The 13935-nt window shown below is 40.6% G+C and overlaps 1 long non-coding RNA gene across 1 annotated transcript; it reads left to right on the top strand.

Moving 5' to 3' along the window:
* Positions 1-515: 515 nt before the first annotated feature.
* LOC122804870 lies at positions 516-7124 on the top strand. The gene is made up of 2 exons (XR_006365248.1): positions 516-600; positions 6554-7124. It is a non-coding gene; the product is annotated as an uncharacterized LOC122804870 (long non-coding RNA).
* The last annotated feature ends 6811 nt before the right edge of the window (positions 7125-13935 follow it).

Below are 13935 nucleotides of genomic sequence, written 5' to 3'. Positions count from 1 at the left end.
GCTAGAATAACAGGATTTGTATTAGCACATATTTTCTGAAGGATATGGAATTTGAAACTCAAATGTATAGAATTATTTAGTGACTTCAGTCTTCAGTGATTTGCTAGAAAACCACAGATTTTATGAGGAACAGACCAAAAATATGAGACAAAAATCTGTACATTCTGAAAAAAACAAGACAGTTGAGAGATATGAAAGTAATTGCTAAAAGGTTACACTTACCAGATATTTGCATACTTTGATTTCATTACTGCTGTAAGAATACAGCTGAGAGGTTTGAAAGTAATTCCTAATTCCTAAAAGGTTACAGTTACCAGATATCTGTACGCTTTGATTTCCTTACTGCTGTAAGAATACTGAATAATTTTAAACATCACTATGATTCCTGAAAGTAACATTTGCCAGATAGTTGCACATTTTGATTTATAATATTGTCTTATTTTAAACTGTTACCACATCACTAGTTTTGTTTTGATGTTGTTGCTTTTACATATCCTCAACTTTTTTTTTTTACAGACAGATCTTTGACAGTACGAGCTGACATAGTAGGAAGATATTCTAATCGTCTCTTTACATATGAGCCTAATGACATGGACATATGTAAGTAAATAAGCTATTTTGTCATTTTTATCACAGAAAATAGCAAAGCAGTGAGTATTGAGTCATTTGGTATCATTCTTAGATTTATTTATTTATTTTACATTTGTTAACCAGGGTGACTGAGCCGAAAAGGCCCTTTTTCAGCAGAGGCCTGGGGAGAAAAGTTCCACACAGAAAAATAATTACAGATACATTTAGATATTCAGACATGATCAGTATATACACAAATTACAATAGATATGTTTTTACAGTGGTATGCAGCACATCAACTGTTACAGTGGAGAGAAGAAACAAGAAAACATTAATTTAAAAACAAAGGTAATTAATAGATTTGTGGTGTACAGCTGAAATTTGGAACATAGGTAGAATACATACATAGTACATAGGTAGACTACATACATTGTATATTAGCCAGTGTTTGTGAGTAGGACTGAACACTGTTATCAAGTACTCTAGGCTTAGTATGTGTACCTTATCTGCTTTCACTAGCCTGGGGAGCAGTCATTGCACTGCCAACTTTACTTGAGATGTTGCCTGATGAGGTCTTTAAAGGAGGCTTTGGATGATGTGTTTTGTATGCTAGTGGGGAGAGAGTAACATTTTTAGCCACTGAACTACTATATAGCGTGTCTCCAAAGCTATTATAGCTGTTGGTGACTTCTAGTAGTAGTTTGCTTGATGATCTAAGAGGCCTTTTGGCTGAGTGATGTTGTACTAGGTTTTTGAGGCCAGAACAATTATTGGGGTGGTAACAGATAGAGTGACAGAGGGAGAGCTGATTGTAGGTTAGGAGGTTGGGCAGTTCAAGCCAGTGGAGCTGCCTCAAAGCAGTACAGTGATAAGTTCTATATGAGCAATTTGCAGTAAAGTGGGCAGTTCTGTTATAGCAGGCTTCCATTTTGCTTAGTTCAGTTTTGTTGAGATTAGTCAGAATGGGAGATGCATAGAGTAGGGTGGATAGAGGTTGGGAGCGAGCAATGGCTGATCTTGTGTTGTTGGAGAGAAACGGTTTGATATGATAGAGCGATCCTAGTTTGGCATGTACTGTTTTAATAGTTAAGTTGAGATGAATATCAAATTTTTGGTGGGAGTCTAGGGTTATTCCCAACAGCTTAGCCTGTGCCACTGGAGCAATTGGAATAGCATTTGTAGTGAATTGACTGTTATTAGTGTTTTTGTTAGAACTGGTTATAATCATACGCTGAGTTTTCTTTGGCTTAAGGATAAGTTGGGCTTTGGTAAGGTAGTTTTCAATGTCAAAGAATGCTAGTTGAGTTGTTTGCAGAAGGGTGGGAATATTTTGTGCAGCACAGATTAAGGTAGTATCATCTGCATACTGAATGATAGATGCATGCTGTATGGAGGTCATTTGTGAAGATTGTGAACAGTAGTGGTCCTAAGACAGAACCCTGTGGGACTCCTATAGTTATGGGCAGCTGAGGAGAGAGAGACTTTTCCCATTTCACAGCCTGGTACCTGTCAGTTAAGTAGCTTTGGAACCAGGTAAGAGTGGAAATTGATAGGTGATATTGGTTTAGTTTGTTTAGCAGGATTTGGTGTGAGACTGTGTCAAATGCTTTGGACATTTCCAAAAAAAGAGTTGACACCTGCAGCCCTTCGTTTTTGAGACAGTGTATTGTGTCTGTGAAGCAGAGGAGGGCTGTAGTGGTACTATGGACAGGTCTGAAACCATGTTGAGTAGGTGACAGGATATTGTTGTCTAGGAGATATTTAGCACCTGGGTATGGATGCATTTTTCTAGGATTTTGGTCAGGGGGAGAGTATATCAATGGGTCTATGGTTATAAAGTTCAGTGGAGGTCCCACCTTTATGTATGTAACATAGGGTATTTTCCAGAGCTTGAGCACATAGTTTTCAACAATTGATCTGTTTATGAGAGTGAAGATTGGGATAGCAATAGCATCTGCTGTGAGTTTCAAGAAATAGTGGGGGAGTAGTTCAGCTGCTGTTGAGGTTTTTAGCTTGGAGAGCATGCTTTGGATTGAGGTGGTGGAAACTGTTTTGAAGGTAAACCTTGTATTAGTATTATTTGTTTTGGGGGGGGCTAGTGAGGTTGGAACTGTCCTGTTATACTAAGGAAAGAACTGAGTTCACAAAGTGGGAATTGAATTGTGTTTTGATGGGAACTTTAGTGTCAGGGGTGGTTGGTTTGGGGGTAGCCTTTTGGGTGGCTTTTAGTAGCTGGTTTACTTTTTTCCAAAATTTTGGGGGGTTGTGCTGGTATTTAGTTTGTAATGTCTTGTAGTAGGATTTTTTGTCCAGCCTAATGCATTTTATTTGCACAGTTTTGCAGTTCTTGGTACCTAGTTAGGCTTTGTGTTTCTTTGTTTTTTAATAGTAAAGCCAGGCAGTGTCTCTGGACTTGAGGATTTATTTGGTTTCTTTACTGAGCCAGGGGTTTGTAGAAGTTCTAACCTTGATTTTGCACAATGGAGTGACAGTGGCTAGGTGTTGTAGAAACGTTTTGTTGAAATATGCTACAGCCTAGTCAAGTGGGAGGGTTTTTAGGGGGGTCCAGTCACATTTATAAAGTAGAGTATTGAGGACCTCAGGTGAGAAATGTTTTGTGTTTCTAGTAGATTTATAGTTAGTGGTTTTGTATAGGCTTGTTCTATGTATGATGTCTGTCGGCTCTTTCCCGGTAAGGGGTCACCACAGCGGAACTCCGGTCCGCTAATGATTGGCAGTAGACTTTTACGAAATGCCAAGGTGCCAGCTCAATGCCCAACCTTCAACAAAGGCACTCCCATTTATGCATGCATGTCTTTCGAATGCTACCCCACTGCTGGGAGAAATATACAGACTCCACACAGAAGGCACTCCCAAGCCCAGCCGAGAATCGAACGGGAGAACCTCTTGCTGTGAGGTAACAACGCTACCGCCGTACCACCGCGGCATCTCACTAAGGTATATTATGTTGTGGTCACTTAAGATATCTGGGGGACTGCCCATGTAGGAGTACAATGTGGGGTTGTTTTTTAGGACCCAGTCAAGGATGGATTCCCGTTTAGATTTTTTTTATCACATCTAGTTGGAATTTGGACTAGCTGTTGGTAGCCCTGGAGATTTATTAGATTACTTAGTGGTTCTGATATACAGGTGAACCAATCTAGGTTGAAATCCCCCAGAATAAGGGTTTCTTGTGAGTATGTGGAAGAACACCAGAATAAGAAGTCTTCAAGGCTAGCAGGTGTATTACCAGGTGGAATATAGATCACAATCATGGTGATGATCTTTTAAGGGTGAAGTTGATATTGTGAGATAAGTATGTCCCAATTATTGGGGGAGGGGTAGGAGTTTGGTATTTGACGTAAAGTTAAGTTGGACTTATATAGTAAGGCTGTTTCATCCCCTTTACGAAGTGGTCTGTCATGTCTAATGATATTGTAGCCAGTAGGGAGAACTTCTGAGTTAGTTATGTTTTTTTTAGCCAGGTTTCTGTTAAAGCAACTATGTCCAGGGAGTGGCAGATTCACTACGTAATACTGAAATTCCACAATCCCAAGACCCTGAATATCGACAACCAGAATCTCGAGATTGCAGAAACTCGAAAGTAGTGAATGGGGGTTGCCGTGCAGTGCGAAACAGGAACTTTGCAGTTCACTCCATTGTACTGCAATCTTGAAAGTGTTATATTTAAGTTACAGGGGGGTGTGAGGGGCCAGGGGGGGCTTGCCCCTGCATAAACATTAGAATAGTTTGTCTTATGTTTTACTTTCTTTTTTTTTTTTTTTTTAGTTCGAGATTCTGCAATCTCGAGATTCTGGTCCTCTGTTTTCAGAGTCTGGGGATTGTGGAATTTCAGTATTATGTAGTGAACCCCCAGTGGCATACAGAGATAAAGCCTGGACTACAGCCTAGATAACCCATGACTACTGGCTCAGATGCTTGATGGCACCAGTAGGGAGGATGGGACATGTCCCTCTTGGGCAGAGAGAGATGGTGGTTCCCATCCAGCTTATACCACTGTTGTGATAAGAGGGCTTCATCTGAAGAGTAGATACCCAACATGATACAGAAAGCCCATGTTGGGAAAATGTTGGTAGGGCACTGAAGCAAGTGATGGTAGCCTGTCTCCACATATGAGGGGGAGCATAAATGTGTAGGGGAAAAGGTGGCCCTTGTAGTGACACAGTGTTCATGTCCCCACCAGAGCTGAGGTTAGGCCTTAAACTGAAAAATGTATCCTTGTTGTGATGCTAGCGAGAGTACAAAGCACCTTCATGGCTGCTTTGCTGACAACCCCCCCCCCCCCCGAGAGTGCAATGGCTGATCAATGGTGGGCTTGATGTTCTGCAGTCACAGTGGCAAAAGTGATATAAAAAGTAACACTGGTATGCCACCCACAAAAATAGTTTAGTGTTTTGCCGGGAAGGCCGTTTTTACGTGTACTACCTTCAAAGAGACGTGCAACAGAGTATGAGTATTTGAATTGGTATTTGTTCATTGAGTCAGCGAAAAATACATTGAAGCCCATTTGACTGAGACTGGCAGACTGAATATACAAGCATTTACAATTTAACCCCCTCAGGCTTGGTGACCTCAGAGGAAGTAACCAGTTGGGAGGTCTTGCCCCCTTGTAAACCACATTTGGTAGAAGCCCATTCAGTCTGCCATTTTGCTTCATTGTGCTCAGTTTTGGTTAATTAATCATATTCCCTTGAACTGTATACATGAGCAGCAAAATATATGCACGGGGGTGTCTCCACTCAGTGTGTGATTTTACTGCCCACTATATTTTAATATATAAATAATATTTAATCTGCTTTTGTAGATGAAGGATGCAAGGTAGGGAAGAATGTGGATTTTGGACTGCTTGCATCATGTTTTATATGTTACCCTCAGTTGTTATACTTGTTTTTTAGACTACCTGTTGAAATGTCATTTCTCAAAATGCTGAATGCCGACAAGCTGAAAAAAAGACAGAAAACAGAGGTGAAGAGTGAATCTCAAAAATCGCTCTTCTCCTTTAAACTTCTTTTTTTTCCAGTGGGCTCCTTCACCTCCTTCACACTCCCCCAAACTTATATATATATATATATATATATATATATATATATATATATAAACGAGCACTACAGAATCCTGAAAGACCAAAATCTGAGACCAAAATCTCGAAAGTTCAAAATACTGAAAACTCAAAATACTGAAAACACACAGAATACCAACACTTACTATATTCCAGCACAAGTACATACTGAAACAAATAAAACACAAACCATATTACTCTTCTCCAAGTATAAGCAGGGGGTGCAAGACCCCCTGCAACCCCATAAACCCCTGCTACATAAATATATCAACTCCGAGATTACACTTAGCGTAGTTGATATATTTAAGTAGAGGGGGTGTGGGGGGTGTAGGGGGGCTTGCCCCCCTGCATATAGTTGAAGGGTAGTATATTTCTGCATGTACTTGTGCTGGAATATAGTAAGTGTTGGTATCCTGTGTGTTTTCAGTATTTTGAGTTTACAGTATTTTGAACTTTCGAGGTTTTGGTCTCAGGATTTTGGGCTTTCAGAATTCTGTAACGCTTATAATGTATATATATATATATATATATATATATATATATATATATATATATATATACACACACACACACACACACACACACACACACACATATACACCAAATCCAAGATCACCATACCTTGGAGAAAAGGGAATATACTTGTAAATACAAGTCTGATCTTTCGACTATTATGTCTCTAAATTTCAGAACTCACTCTAGCAGGTCCTGGTAATTTCAGATGGTTACTGCTTTGTTATTGCATTGCACAGGAATCTTGAGGAAACTGTAGATTCAGACAGTTGACTATATTATATATGATCAAATCTCAGATATTACAGTTAAAAAGGCATGTCTTCATTACAGAACTGCTTAAAAAAAAACAGATGTTAAATTGATTTTTTTGTTTTGTTTGTTTCACAGTATATGCCAATATGAAGAGAGCACTCCTTCCATACCATACAGAACTATAAACAACCATCTGCCATATTTCACCAAAGATGTAATTTGTGTCTTTTACCTAAAACTGTGTAGGTTATACATCCACTACAAGGACTCCCTCAAGGGGTCACTCAGACATATCTGTTTTAGTTACTCTGAAAAGCTACTGGAACATCTGTAAGTGAAAATAATATATCCTAACATTCCTTTTTTATTTTCTGTATATTTTACCTTTTAGTGCCTTAATCTGAAGCATACATGACTGAGACATAACTAATCCAATTTTGTGCTACCTTAAGCTCTTTCACAGAAACTGCTGTCAGAAACTGAACTGAATTATACTGAATACTCATAATAGATATTGTAATTTATAGAGCTAACCAGTCATGTCTAGCCAGTTTTATATTTTAATATGGAAGTGTATTCTGTTGACATTGCATCCTGTTACAACATCCATTCCTTGTCATTCATTTGTTTGTTCAGAGCATATATTTGGCTCAGAGTTTTTTACCATTGTATAGTTTACAGTGAATTAGACGAACATGCTTTAATATAAATTACTGCTACTCTTGCCCTTAAGTATGTATCGTAGTCTTATTGCTTACCCCACGGTCCTGCAACAGGGCTTCTTTCACCATGCATGATGGTATTGTTCTGCCAGAGAGATTCCTCTACATGGCCTGGCCTGCTGAGATACTTGAAAAATCACATCCTTGGCAAGAGTTCTGTACAGTTTTGTTTTCTAACATTAGAGTTGTATATTTCATAGCAAGGCAGTGACTGAAAAATCATCACCAGCAACTGATTACTGATATTACACCATTACACATATGTACTGTCCACTCTCAGAAAAACACAGTGTATGGTGGTAAGGGATTGCAGTTAAGTTAAAGCATTTGACGCAATTAAAACTATATGCTACTGAACTGAACTCTGAAGGTCTGAAGTGAAAAAGGTGAAAGAAATATTTACTGTTACTAGTCCTAATAATGCGTATTTTCACCTAGAATTGTTAAAATTGTGGCTTTCAGGCAAATGCAATATAAATATTTGTATTAAGTCATCTTTTCTACAGTGCAGGTGTCACATACATGTAGTTAAGTGCACTCTCTTAGCAGATTTAAACATATGGCCTTAAATGTCATATAGTACTTCAAAACTGTTTTTAACCCTGAAATAAGCCTTAATGTTTTTCCACTTCCAAATAGAGATGCTCAGCTATACTGTCAGAGAGTTTTCTGATCGTTGAAAACATGTAGATCTCAAACAGCATGTTGGTCATTCAATTGTGGATCTTGTAAAATTAAAGTGAGCTGTTTAAGGATGATGTAATAAACTATTTATTAATAAAAATGAGTGTGCCTTCTTTATTTCATGGTGAGAATTTTCTGTTTTGAAGTATGTTTTACCTAATTTGAGCTGAACAAAATTTGGCAAGTGTATCTACATGGAAAAAGAACAAAATATACTAGAAAGGTTCAATAGCATTCCTTCTGGAACAGAAATAAAACCCAAAGAGAAGTCTATCATTAAAGCTTTCAAATGACATGATCATCAAAGAACTACAAAATAAAGCCTGGCCCTGACTGTGATCTAAACCCAAGTTTGATTTGTAGATCAGGTGACTGGAAAGCCCAGGCTGACAGGATGAGAGAGTGGCCAGTAATAGGTCAACCATATGTGGGGAGGGAGGACGTGGCATGCTGTTAAACTACTGACCACAGATGGAGGATTGAGGTACAAACACAACATGTAAGATAAGTAGTTGAGGGGAAATCACAGGTCCACCTTAGGTAGTACACAGTGACATGTTTGTGGCTCACCAGCCGCCATTGGGAGTATTTAAGCCAGAGATTGGAAGGGGACATGACAGGAGCAGCAAGCTGGTCAGCTCTGTCGTACTGTGACTCCCACCCCTGAGGTCAACAAACAAGCCAATAAGGCTCCTGCCTGGCAGGAGGGGAGGAATGGGCTGTAGTACTCTCGCTGCAACTAGGGCATGAATGGGTCCAGCTCTCAACCCTCATTAGGAGGAATGAATGAGTTAATAGGGGCCAGGAAAAGGAGCTATCAGGTGGGCTTCATGTAAGCAAAAAAAAAAAAGGAAAGAAATCCAGGAAAAAGCAAAGGAAACTGGCCTTTTTCAATATTAAATTTTGGCATGCAGGGTATTATTATGAAGCAATTTTAGAGAATTGTTTAATGGAATGCCAGAGGAAAAGGGAAAATATTGTAACTATAACATGTAATGACTTTCGGCTTTTCCCAGTTAGGGGTTGTCACAGTGGAACTCCGGTCCACTCATGATTGGCAGTGGATTTTTACGGTGCCAAGTTGTCAGCCCGATGCCCAACCTTCAATGAAGGCACGCCCATTCACACTCGCACCTACCTGCATGTCTTTAATGTCACTCGACTGCGGGAAGGATGTGTAGACTCCACACACAAGGTGCTCCAGCCAAGAATCGAATGGGAGAACCTCTTCCTGTGAGGTGACAATGCTAACCGCTGCACCACCGTGGCTCTATAACAACATGTAGTGATGAATATAAAAACATACAGGGCACACAGGCATGTGCGCACACACACTGTTGGCTATGTATTGCTGAATTAAAAAAAAAAATTAGTGCAATGCTAGGATACCTGAGGCAAGACAGAGATTGTGAGCAACATAGTGCTATTGTATAATACCCTCCTGTGCATCAGGCAGGTGGGCTACCACTGCTTTAAGCAATAAATATTCATGCATAAGGGAAGGGAAGGGAAAAAAAAGATATACAGCTTGTTAGCAACATGTCAGTGTCACTATGGTCTGCTGATACTGAACACAAGACAGATTTCAAGGAGGGATTCAGAAACAGTTATTGCACAGTGTTATGCAAAGTAGCTTGCAAAATGGGGGTGAGTGTGTGTAATTTAGAGACACTAGTAACACTACCATTCTACAGAATAAACTGCATGGTATTCATGATATATAACTGAATAATTGCAGGCAAATAACAGTCATAGTGCTAATGTGACTCACTGTGTATACAAATGCTAAAATTAAACATGATGGAGCAATTCAGAGACATAAAAATTCAATGCTAAGAACCATCATGATCATCTATTCTGAATACCAGGATCTCCCAGTGTATATGAGCTTCAGTCACACAATTATGCTAGGAATAGTAGGAGCTTTAGCTGAGCAGCAAATGATAGTGGTCAGTTTTGGTGCCAGTGCCATGATATTGCTTGTCATTACCATACAAGCTGCATATGGGTTGGCAAGCAGCTGGCATATCCTCGCTTCCATGACAAGGACACTGTTAACCACTATCATGTGGACATACATAATATGGAAGTTAGTTGACACATGCCACCCACACATGGACTCAGGGGTATCCTTGGATTGTCTATCATAGTGGACATGAAAGCCATTAGCCATCCTCTCTGTGAGGACCCTTCAGAGTCCAGTAGGGGATAAATTACGAGATTTGCAGGTTATCATCCTCATGGATCCTACACAGTTTCTACGACAGTTCTTTAACATGATGCTACAGTGTGTGAAGGAGTATAAAAGGTTTCCACAGACACCAGAGGGAAAAGCCACCAACATATGTTACAAAATACCTCATTACCCTGAAGCCCTGGGTACCAATGATTGCATCTACATTGTCACAGTTTCTACGACAGTTCTTTGACATGATGCTACAGTACATGAAGGAGTATAAAAGGTTTACACAGACACCAGAGGAGAAAGTCACCAACATATATTACAAAAAGGCTCATTACCCTCAAGCCCTGGGGACCACTGATTGCACCCACATTGTCATCAAGGCCCCACTTACTCCACATGGCATTTAGTATATCAACCAGAAGTGCTTCAAGTCTATAAATTCCCATGATTCCCACATTTGGCACACATGCAGTCTTTACCAACATTTCATGTTTGTGACTTTCTATAAGGGTATTCTACTTGGTAGTTGCATGCATTGCCAGCTGTATAAGCTAGGATATGCAGTCCATTTTGAGAAGTCATAATGGTGTCCACATTTATGTGTTGCACATGATGCAGGACAGCCGTTGGGACCTCCCCCATTCAAAACTCACAGCCTATAGCTAAGGTAGTGTTGAACTCCATGCTTTCACAGATCAGGATGTTGTCAGACATGTTCAAACTCCTGATGGCACTCTTCCATTGTTTGGATATATCTGGAGATACACGGCAGTATAATGCTGAGACCTACAGTTAGCTGTTCATGGTGTGCACCATGTTCACAGTTTAGTAGTATGGAAGTAGTTACAAGTTTGAAACATCACAGTACTGCCTGACCTGTTGCAGCTGTGGAGTAAGTCACAGATGGAGTCGTTGCAGGAAGTGGCAGCAACAACACACACTGCTAGGCAGAGGTGGGTACCATATTTTCTGCACTGATAAAGATGCAGCATCTGGTCCACATTTATGAACCCTAACAAGGACAACATGGACAAAATCTGATGCATATGCATTAACACCCCCACTCAATGCATTGTAGTGCACTGACTAGCCACTGTGTGCTTCACACATTACCTCACTCACCCAGATGAGACAGGAAGGTGAGGCACAATGACAAGTAACAGCAATGCTATCATAAGTGTAAGGATCATGGGAGGTGGATGACACTCAGATGGACAGCAAGTTAGAGAAAGAGAAAGAGAGAGAGATTGCATTTTCCAGTGTCAGAGTTTCCCTGCCATGAACTTTAATTAGGGTTAGCTGTGTGGATTTTCAGTGACAGAAGTGGATGCATTCATGTAAGGGATGGTTTAGCACTTTAGAAGCGTGTACGGAAACACTGATGTGGCTCCTTTTGTTGAGTTGAGTTGAGTAAGTAGACGGACAGCACCCATGGGCCTGAGGATGGCCACAACTAAGCATTGCACTCTGATGGCCATTTGGGGATAAGGATAGTGTAAAATTGTGGAAACTAGAGAAAACAACTAGAATTGTGGAAACTAGAGAAAACAAACAATGAGAAATCCTTGCTGTGGAGCCAGATGACTATTGTGCACTACAGCCATGAGATTGACTACTGGCAGGTGTGATAGCTGCAATGATCAAAGCTGATAGTTTTACAGTCTCCAGAACAGTGTGTGTCAGCTGCATAAGTCTTGTATGTGATTTTCCATTGTGCATCCAAACCCTTGCATAGCTATGATCAGTATGACCAATACATGAACAACTGGGTGCAATTGTCAGAAACCTCATGGATACACCAATGGATGTTGTGTGGGCTACCAAAGACCTCAGCAAGAGTACTTATCTCAGATTTCTATATGCCATGTTGCTCTGCACATACTCCTGGTCATCGCTCAGTCCATACAGTTGTTGCACATCCTCAAACAGACCATAATCATGTTCATCCTCTCTACATAGTGGGAGCAATGGCTCCCTGTGCCTGTGTCACTGACCAGCACATTCACAGATTGATGGTAGGTGTGATACCCAGGTCAGGAAAAGACCATAAGTCATAGTATTGATGGCCACCAGCACATCTCTCCAATATGGTGGGTATATACACACATTGGAGGCAGTGTAGCTGGTAGATGCCATCTGTGATGGTGATCCCTGCATAGCTGTGATAGCTTACACTATTAGGACGTCCAGTGCTAAATGTAGTTGTTGCCAGAGGTTTGTTTTGCCCTTCCACAGTCTCCTCTTATGGGTTTTAGGTGTATGTGCTTTTCAAAGTTAGCATTTCTGACAAGGTCACAGTCTCATCTAACTGTGGCATGTACATGTTGCCATAATCAGCCATGGGTGACCTGCTGAATTCAGGCATGTGCTGTCCTGTTGTGCTGGACCCTTCCTCAGTGGAATCTTTGAAAGCATAAAAATAACATTCCTGTGGCAGTGCTGGGTGTGCCTTACTCCCCTAGTCTGCAGCACACAGATTTGTACAGACCACTTAATGTGAGGATTATGTGGGTACATACATACTTTGTATGCAGGTTGTTGCATTTCCAGTCTTTATGTACCTTAGAGAACAGATATTGTAGGTATTCAGGAGAATCCCTTTTCTCACATGTGAATCAGTGTAAACTTGAAATATAATTGCTTTAACCAACCTGGTGCATCCTATACAGACTCTCAGGAAGTTGTCACCAGCCTTATTCCCCCATTTAAACCACTCCTAGGTATAATAGTTTGCTTACCTGGCCTAGCCAGGATTAACTGAAATACTTCCACCTCTGTTAAGCACTGCTATGTTGGTGGTGCACCTCCTTCTGGTGGACCTGTCCCTGCCAGTGTCTTGTCCTTTGGTATTGGCATGCAGTATCTGTCTATGGGTGAAACCTATGTCTGATCACTAGCCTCATCCATCCATTTGATTTCCGCACACCTGTCTGGTATTGTGCTGTGACCATCCCCACCCTGTACCACAAGGACAGTAGCAATGGACATGTTACCACTGACCACCTTCCTTCAGCACTGTGGGGATGGCCAATAGCACTGTGCATAATCTGTACCTCTCACCTTCCTCCCTCCCTCTCTACAAGTGACTACAGACTGCTGAGAGGCAACCTCCGTCTGACCTAAAAATCATCCTCTGGTGGACCTACTGCACATCTGCAAAAAAAGCTTCAGAAATACCCTAAACTATGTTTAGAACATAAGTAAGATATGCTGGAGGGATAGATTTGTGTTTCAGAGATTACCTCTTTGGAGGATGTTTCCCATCCATATGAAGTGGAATTCTTCCCTTCACTTGTTCAAGCATTACTTGGAACAGTGGATGGGAAACTGAAAATTTACCCCTGGTATAGCACCTATGTCTGTATTAGAAAGAGAAAGCTTCTAAATGTGTGACCACTCATGTCCAAGTTATATATGCTCTCTGTAAAAATCTATGGTACCAAATTCTGTTCAATACAATTGGGAAATATGGTTAGGCTTAAAAAGGCCTTTTAGTGTCATTAGCCTAAAATCACCTATGTAAAGAAGTCACTGTTTCCCATGCAGCATATCTTACAGTCTGTGTGTATAGGCCACAGTGTAACCCCATGGAACATGCATCTGTCATCCCCTTGCATTGTGTTACGTCCCCCAGTCTACTGTTTCCTATCTGACGTTGTTGCTGTCATGCACCATTGGTGCTTGGTACAGTGCATAGGCACATTAACAGTTGTCTTACCTTCTTTCACTGTGCTTATATCTTAGTATGAAGTCTTCTCCCCTGAATTATTCCTGATTTGTTTGACCTGTCCTGCAATATGGTGACCACCTTATATTGAAGTAAAACTGGCTTTGTACTTCAGTGATTGTGATGATGAGAAAACTTAGCTTGATTGTCTTTGAATCACTGCTATAGTGTATTATGCTATCACACTCAGGCAGTGCTA

Source organism: Protopterus annectens, chromosome 6.part0 (assembly GCF_019279795.1).
Source record: "Protopterus annectens isolate FY-2018-M chromosome 6.part0, PAN1.0, whole genome shotgun sequence".
NCBI classification, from domain to species: domain Eukaryota; kingdom Metazoa; phylum Chordata; order Ceratodontiformes; family Protopteridae; genus Protopterus; species Protopterus annectens.
The sequence above is the reverse complement of the archived record's forward strand: the minus strand, read 5'-3'. Positions and strand labels throughout refer to the sequence as shown.